The 8,879-nt window shown below is 39.1% G+C and overlaps 1 non-coding gene across 1 annotated transcript; it reads left to right on the forward strand.

The window, feature by feature from the left end:
- Positions 1–2,509: 2,509 nt before the first annotated feature.
- LOC116086660 lies at positions 2,510–2,619 on the forward strand. The gene has a single exon (XR_004117039.1). It is a non-coding gene; the product is annotated as a U6 spliceosomal RNA (small nuclear RNA).
- The last annotated feature ends 6,260 nt before the right edge of the window (positions 2,620–8,879 follow it).

Here is an 8,879-nt window from a genome sequence, read left to right on the forward strand (position 1 = left end):
CTGCTTATGGTGTGTATAACCATCACCTGTGAATAATAAGCTGATGGCCAGTAAGCTGAGGAAGGATTACAAGTTGGGACATCAACAGAGAAATTGGAATTCTGGGAGAAAGTCAGAGGTGGGAGACTTGCCCTGGACTCTAAGGAAGTGGCATGCATGAAACTGAGGAAAGGTAACTAGCCTTGTGGCAGGCATAGAAATAGAAAAAATACTTATGTAAGTTATGAGCTAGTAGGGTAGTAAGTCCAAGTTTATGGTCTAGACATTTTCAAATAAATTTAACCCTCCATGTCATTATTCCGGGACTGAGACATGGGTGGAAAAGCCAGAAGTTACAAGTTATCTTAACATTTCACTTAGATTTTGAAATTTCCTGAACTTTCAGCAAAACGTTTGGGGTGAAGTGTGAGATGAGGCAACACTGCCCCCTTTTGGCCTTCCCTGTGATCTGAGATAACCCTTCACAGATGTCTCAGTAAATGCTCAGCTGCACTCCTGCTTTTGGATATAATCCAGATGCTTAAGGGGAAGAACTTCAGTAGGTGTTCCAGTTGGAATATGAGCTTATCTGAGACCAAGCATGGTTCCTTGAGGTTATAAATGGAGAGACAATACCCTTGAAGGGACAAGTGGTCCAGGGGTATTGGAGCTGAGAGACGAAGATGGTCCATCCATTCCATGTGGTAGTGGTAAGCTTGATCTTCCCTTAGCCTGTTGGAAGTTCTGACCCCTGGAAAATAGAAAGTTATAGTAATTTGAAAACATCAGAATTGTTGAAGATACAACAGACCTTCACGTGACATGTGAAGAACATGTCCTTGCTAGTATAAGAAATGGATAATAGGAATCAGTGGGCTTGACACCCAGCACAGTGGTACTAAGTGGATGAGATCAGCGTAACAGAGGGCTCAATAGAAGCACAGCCAAGGTTTTGGAGACTGGTTCAGAAACAAAAAGTACAGAGATTGCTGCTCTGTGGGCCAAATCTCTCAGAATTGACCACAAGTCTATGCAGCCTGGGGTCCCAAAAGATTTATCAAACGGGCCCTGAGGGGAGAGTCGATTATTAAGGCTCTGCCATAGACCACACTTACTCTCTAAAATGGTTAAAGTTTGGATTCATTTAACTAGATGTGAATATGGAGGTCCAGAAGGTAGGCCAAGTTCACAGAGCTAGGCTTCTTAGTTTTCTACTTCTTTCTCTCTTTCACTTATTTTCTTTCTGACAGCCATACTTTACATATATCAAACCAGTTTGCATGTGCAGTAACACTATAGTAAAATAAGCTGATATAGCTTTAAACAGAAGAAAAACGGGGAAATGTTTAAGTTCCCAAATCCACCCCTCAAAATGATTTTTCTTAATTCACTTTTTCTAACTGAACCAAGGTGACAAATTTCTTCTGTGGCTAATCATGTCAATTCCTACTGCACAGCTGATCAATAGAATGAAAAGGAGAGCAACTTTCACAAAGGAGGCTAACTAAGACAATGAGTAAATTACATTTTCTCTTGTGATTCCATTTTCATTTTCTATTCATTGGCTGATGGAGATATAGGTTGGCTCCATTTCCTTGCTATTGTAATAACAAAAGGAGTGGATATACAAACAGCCCTGTAGTAAACTATGGAATCTTTAGATTTGTGCTCATGATGGTATTGCGAGGTTACATGGTGACGGTGGTGGTGGTGGTGGTAGTAGTAGTGTGTGTGTGTAAACAATCTCAAAACTAATTCCCATAATGGCTTGATCAATCTTTACTCCCACTAGTGGTAAATAATTGTGCTTCTATTCTCACATCCTCTCCAAAATGTATTGATGTTGTACTTATTGATAGCAGCTATTCTTATTGGAGGGACACGGTATTTCAAAGTAGCTTAGTATGTATTTTTTTTAAATGATTAAAAATGTTGAATACTTTTGAAAAATGATATAGACCATTTACATTTCTTCTTTTGAGAATTTTCTGGTCATTCTTTGGCCTAAGTGTTGATTGGCAATTTTCTTTCCTTTGTGCTTAAAATTTGCAATGTTTTGGAAATTCTGGATATGAGCCCCAGAAGTAAAATTCAGCTTGTAAAGATTTTCTCTCATTCTGTGGACTGTCTGCTTGCTCTACAAAATGTTCAATTTTGTGTATGTTTCTCTATTAATTCACATGGCTGTTCCTGTGCTATTGAAGTTTTATTGGGCAACTTCTACCTTACACTGATACCTTAAAAAGTACTCTTATATTTTGTTCTGGCAGTTTCAGCACTTCAAGAGGGGTCTTTTTGTAATTTTTTCTTTCAATGTAAACTTTTTTTTTCATAAAATGTATCCTGACTACAGGTTCCTCTCCCTCTACCCCAAGTTCTTTCCTACTTCCCTTCCCATCCTGTTCCACCCTAATTCTATCGCTCATTAGAAAAGAAATGGGCTTTTTTGGGAGAAAAATAAATAAAATAAGTACTTCAAAATATGACAAACAGGCAAAAGGAAAAGAGCCTGCTCAAGAAAATATACAAAGTGCTAGGCTCGGCAGCACACACACTAAAATCGGAATGATAAAGAGAAGACTAGCATGTGCCCCCTTGCCCAAGGATGGCATACAAAGTCATAAAGCATTCAGTGTTATTACCTCCAGAAGCCATGTCTAGGCCCATGGTGCCAGGGTCTGTTTGATGTCTGTGGCCTCTGTTAACCACCACACACAAGGAGGATATATCCATGGTCTATGATGTAACCTGAAGCCATGATGATGTCCATAATCCAGGTAGCCTATTAGGGTCTTGTCTAGATACATGGTCCTACTGTGGATAGGAGATGTAGTCATGGTCTGTACTGCTCCAGACACCATGAGGAAGCACACAATCTAAGCTCCTGTTGACTATAAAGAGCAAGGAAGGTACTTGGGCAGTGATATCGATGATTGCAGAGGCACAGTTGAGAAAGAGGGTTATGGAAGGCTTCTGTGACGACCCTTAACCCCTATCCCTACCCCAAAAGTAACACCCTTAAAAAGAAGACATCAAAGAGAACTCTTAAAAATTGTGATAAGGATGCTAAAATGTAACTCTCCACAGCAGATGGCTTCTGCTGGGGATGAAGGTGGAAAAGAACTGTTTTCTTTTAGTTGGGCTGGCCACTGGGGGGTTGACACCATGCTCCAGTGAGTATATGAATGGTAAAAAAAAAATTAGACTTGTTTTTTTGTTGTTTTTATTTTTATTTTGTTGTTGGGTAAGGAGTCACAAGGGCAGGAAAGTAGACAAAGAAGGACTACAAAATGAGTGTGGTGGAGGTGTGTGAGATGAAATTCCCAAAGAATCAATAAAAATGTTATCTTGGAAAAAGCATAAAATAAAAGTTGCAAGACTCACTTGTTCTCACACTTGTGAAACCCATAAAAAAAACTAAACTGGAAGTCATAATAGAGACCCAAACCCTTAAGCTCAAACCAGGCTGCCATGTCCAGCATTAATAGGAGGGGAGGTGCCTAGTCTTACTGGAACTTGTTACATGTCTTGTTGATTGATACTCATGGAAGGCCTGCCCTTTAAAATAGAATCAAGGTGGGAGTGGAAGGGGAAGTTGGGGAGGAGAAAGAAGAGACTAGCAGAAGAAGAGGTAGGGGAAACTGTGATTGGAATGCAAAATAAATTAATAATCATAACTAAATAAATGTGTGTGTATGTATGTACCCAAGAATTATAGAATTAAAAACAGAGAAAGTAATGGAAAAAGATCAAACTTTTGAAAAGTAAAAGGGAAAAAGAAAAGGCCACGAAACCATATATAAGACAAAGAACTTCCAAAGATTCTACTGAGTTAATATTTATAGGCCATCTTCTGCTGGGCATGCAGCCCACCCTTAAGAGTAGTTTGTTTCCACATTTTCTGTACCCATCCCTCTGTTGAGGGACATCTGGGTTCTTTCCAGTTTCTGGCTATTATAAATAAGGCTGCTATGAACATAGTGGAGCATGTGTCCTTATTACTTGTTGGAGCATATTCTGAGTATATGCCCAGGAATGGTATTGCTGGGTCCTCAGGTAATACTATGTCCAGTCTCCTGAGGAACTGCCAAACTGATTTCCAGAGTGGTTGTACCAGCTTGCAATCCCACCAGCAATAGAAGAATGTTCCTCTTTCTCCACAACCTCGCCAGCATCGGTCATCAATGGGAGGAGAGGCCCTTGTTCCTGTGAAAGCTCTATGCCCCTCTGTGGGAGAATGCCAGAACCAGGAAGAGGGCAAGGGTGGGTTGGTGAGCAAGGGGAGAGGGGAGCAAATAGAGGGTTTTTCGGATGGGAAAACAAGAAAGGAAATAACATTTAAATGTAAATAAAGAAAATATCTAATTAAAAAAATAGTTTGTTTCCTCAGTGAGACTCTTGAAGAAAACCAAATTTTCATTTCTAAAGGGTTATCAATTGGAAATAGTTTCTGGGATGGAGATTGGGACTTCTGTCCCCATCTAGTACAGATCCTTGCAGGGCCTTTGCTTGCTGCCTCAGTGTCTGTTGAATTCCTATGTGTCTCAGTTGTGTGTAGAAGGCCTTGTTTCTTTGGTAACTCCCATCACTTCTGGCTTACATTCTTTCTACCAGGAAGTGTCCTTCTACAGGGTTCCCAAGCCCTGAAGGAAAGGGTTTAATGGAGATATTTTATAAGATGAAAGATATGGATTTAATTTCATTCATGGCAGGTGAAAAATCCAATATTTCCAGCACCATTCACTTAACAGGACTTTTTTCCCTTACACTACATATTTTTACATGATCTGTCAAAAATTTGGTAGGTCCCTCTCTTTAAATAAATCTTGGATCCCCAGAGACATCTCTTCTTCTGTTCCTCTCAATCTAAGCTTCTCTTACTTTACAATTAATTACATAAATGTTTTCTTAGTTACTATTGAGATTAGAGTTCTATTGCTGTGATGAAATATCAAGTTGCCAATAGCAACTTGGAGAAGAAAGGGCTCAGAATTGACACATCCCATGGGAATCTGGGCCCTCCCACATCAATCATCAATCAAAAAAATAATGTTCCACAGACTTGTCTGCAGGCTGATCTTATGAATAAGCATTTCCTCAGTTGAGGTTCCCTCCTCTTAAATGACTCTAGCTTGTGTCAAGTTGAAAAAAAACAGTCAGCACAAATACCTTCCAATTTTTTTATTGAGTGGGTAGGGTATAAACATTAAAATAAAATAAAATAAGTTAGATATCTATAAGAATAAATGTAACAATTTAATCTAGTTTTCCTTTGTGTGGGGCCTCTATAACACTGGCTTTTAAAGATGTCAGTGGAGAATCTGATTAGCCAATGTAAAATTACCTTATAGTTTACAAACTGTTTCCATGAAACAAATAGGAACCAAAAAATACTTTGCCTGGGTTATACTGCTTTGAACCTGAAAGCTCCAATTATCTGACCTTGATAGATACTACTCACTGTAAACTGAACTTATTAATTATGCATATTTCAGAGAAAATTGATGTGACAAGGTTATTCACATTATTACACATTTTTTACTTTCATAAGTTTACAGTCCAAACTGGATGTTAAGACACAAATAAACAGAACTGAAAATAATGGCCTGGTCCCTAAGAAATTTGTTAGCATATTTAATGTGAAAGAGAATTTTCTGCAACAAATACAAAAATCCAATCAAGGTTCTTTTCAGGAAAGGAGGCCAAACAAATAGTTTTCTCATTTTTCATAGAGTGACAGTATGGTCAATAATAAATTTAAATTAGATAGACTGAGATCCATGGAAATAGAATTCTGGTAGCAGGACCATCTAAAAGCTGCCCATTAATATAAATTTAATGTCTGAAAAAGTACAAAATGCTTTCTTTTATTCATTTACTTCCAGAGATTGACTTTAATCATATTTCTTGATTCCTTTGGAAAATAAAAGCACTTGCCAGTAATTTACATTTGGCTTTTGGATTCCTTCTGCATTTCGTATGAAGCAGGACACCTGGTTTAGTAGAAGTTAACTTCAACTCACAGCGAGAAGATTCTATTTCAAAATCATGCTGTCAGGACAGGCAGCCAGGCCCATAAGCCCTGACAAAAATGAATAACAAGATCTGTGCTTGGAACTTGGCAAAGGTGCCCTCTAAAGCCCCAGTAGTGGATCAGCTTGTCTTTCGAATCGGCGGATACATATCCAAGATTTGAATTTTCTCTCTTTGGTATTTCAGAGGGATTACTAATACAAGAATTGCAATGTTTAACACACTGTCCAACATGCTTGAGGAATAGAGGTCAGAGAAACAGCCTCTGGCCCTCAGGGTTTGCTACTAGCTCTGAGATTCTGAAATTTGCAGTCACCACAGAAAATGCTGAAGGCAATCAGAGCTGCCTGGAGCACAGAGGTTAGTTATTATCAGGACTGTGCCTTGAAGCCTTGTGAAATCACTCTTTAGGTGAAGGGCACACATTTGACCACTATGCCAAGCAGTGCAAGAGATGCAATAATGACCCTCTCCTTCCCTTTCACCTTTCAAATCCCATGTGAGCACTGATAATTGGGGAAAAACGTAAAATAAAATTTAAAAAAAGAGTCAGGGGGATGGAGAGATGTATCAGTGGTTAAGAGGTCTAGCTGCTTTTCCAGAGGACCCATGTTCAATTCCAAGCACCTACAAGACAGCTCACATCTATCTGTACTCCCAGAACTGACACCCTCACACAAGTGTACATACTGGCAAAACACCAATGTCTATAAAGTAAAAATAAACAAATAAATAAACAACTTTTTAAAAGGAGGTCAAGCAGGAGTTCCAAAAGAGAATTCAGGCAGGAAACGATCCTCTAAGATTTTATTTTTACAGCCAATGGCTCTGTGTTGAAGGTTTAGGTTATAACTGGAGCTTAAGAGGTGATGTGATTGAAGCTTGGTTCTAGCACAGTAGGAGACTTGAATTGGAAAGGTATTCTTGTCAGCAAGGTCTCTGGTTGGAAAGAATAGCTGAGTTGTGAATTTAAAATTAAAAATAAAAGGCCATTTTCTCTCTGGTGAGTTTCTGAGACTGGAGCAGCCAGCCAGGAGGCACAGGCCCTATGAGTCCCAGGGGAGCCACAGGGAGGCAGGGACAGGATCCTTTCAGCTTCCAAGTGACAGAGGGGGATCAGCATCCTTATCTGCCCCTTCCCTGCAAGTGGAGGGCCTACCTCCAGGGAGCACCTTAATCCAGAGACTTGGGTGAGAGCCTCCATTTTCTCTCCAGTGAGTTTCTAAGACAAGGCCAGCCAGTCGGGAGGCACAGGCCACATGAGTCTCAGGGGACTTGCAGGGCAGCAGGGACAGGACAAGCTCTAGTCAGAGACACTAAGAACATCTAACATCAAAAATCAAGAGATGGCGAAAGGAAAACGCAAGAATCCTACCAACAGAAACCAAGAATACTTGGCTTCATCAGAACCTAGTACTCAAACTGCAGCAAGTCCTGGATATCCCAAAACACAGGAAAAGCAAGAATTGGATCTAAAATTATATCTCACAATGCTGATAGAGGAACTTAAGAAGGACATGAATAACTCCCTTAAAGAAATACAGGAGAATTCAGGTGAAGAGGTACAAGCCCTTAAAGAGGAAACAAAAAAAATTCCCATAAAGAATTACAGGAGATCACAAGTAAACAAGTAGAAGCACTTAAAGAGCAAACTCAAAAATCCCTTAAGGAATTGCAGGAAAACACAAACAAGCAGGTGAAAGAATTGAGTAAAACTATCCAGGACCTAAAAATGGAAGTCGAAACAATAAAGAAATCATAAAAAGAGACAACTCTGGAATTAGAAATCTTAGGTAAGAAGTCAGGAAACATAGATGCAAGCATCACCAACAGAATACAAGAGACAGAAGAGAGAATCTCAGGGGCAGAAGATAACATAGACAATATTGAGAGAACAGTCAAAGAAAATGCAAAAAGCAAAAAGACCCTAACCCAAAACATCCAGGAAATCCAGGAAACAATGAGAAGACCAAATCTAAGGATAATAGGTATAGAAGAGAGTGAAGACCTCCAACTTAAAGGGCCAATAAACATCTTCAACAAAATTATAGAAGAAAATTTCCCTAACTTAAAGAAAGAGATGCCCGTGACCATACAAGAAGCCTATAGAACCCCAAATACACTGGACCAGAAAAGAAATTCCTCCTACCACATAATAATAAAAACACCAAATGCACAAAACAAAGAAAGAATACTAAAAGCACTAAGGGAAAAAGGTCAAGTAGCATGTAAAGGCAGAATCAGAATTACACCAGACTTCTCACCAGAGACTACGAAAGCTAGAGGATCCTGGACAGATGTCATACAGACCCTAAAAGAACAAAAATGCCAGCCCAGACTACTATACCCAGCAAAACTCTCAATCACCATAGATGGAGAAACCAAAGTATTCCATGACAAAACCAAATTCACACAATATTTTTCCACAAATCCAGCCCTTCAAAGAGTAATAAATGAAAAACTCCAACACAAGAAGGGGAACTATATCCCTGAAAAAGCAAAAATGTAATCTTCCAACAACACTAAAAGAAGATAGACCCATCATTGGAATGCCAGCTCTAACTACAAAAATAACAGGAAACAACAATGGATAGATCATGGAAACAGAAACTAAACAAGGACATAGTGAGACTAACAAGTTATGAAACAGATGGATTTAACAGATATCTATAGAACGTTTTACCCTAAAACAAAAGGATATACCTTCTTCTCAGCACCTCATGGTACCTTCTCCAAAATTGACGATATAATTGGTCACAAATCAGGCCTTAACAGATACAAGAAGGTTGAAAGAGTTCTTTGTATCCTATCAGATCACCATGGACTAAGGCTGATCCTCAATAACAACATAAACAATAGAACGCCCA

This window comes from Mastomys coucha, unplaced genomic scaffold (genome assembly GCF_008632895.1).
Source record: "Mastomys coucha isolate ucsf_1 unplaced genomic scaffold, UCSF_Mcou_1 pScaffold12, whole genome shotgun sequence".
Classification (NCBI taxonomy): Eukaryota; Metazoa; Chordata; class Mammalia; order Rodentia; family Muridae; genus Mastomys; species Mastomys coucha.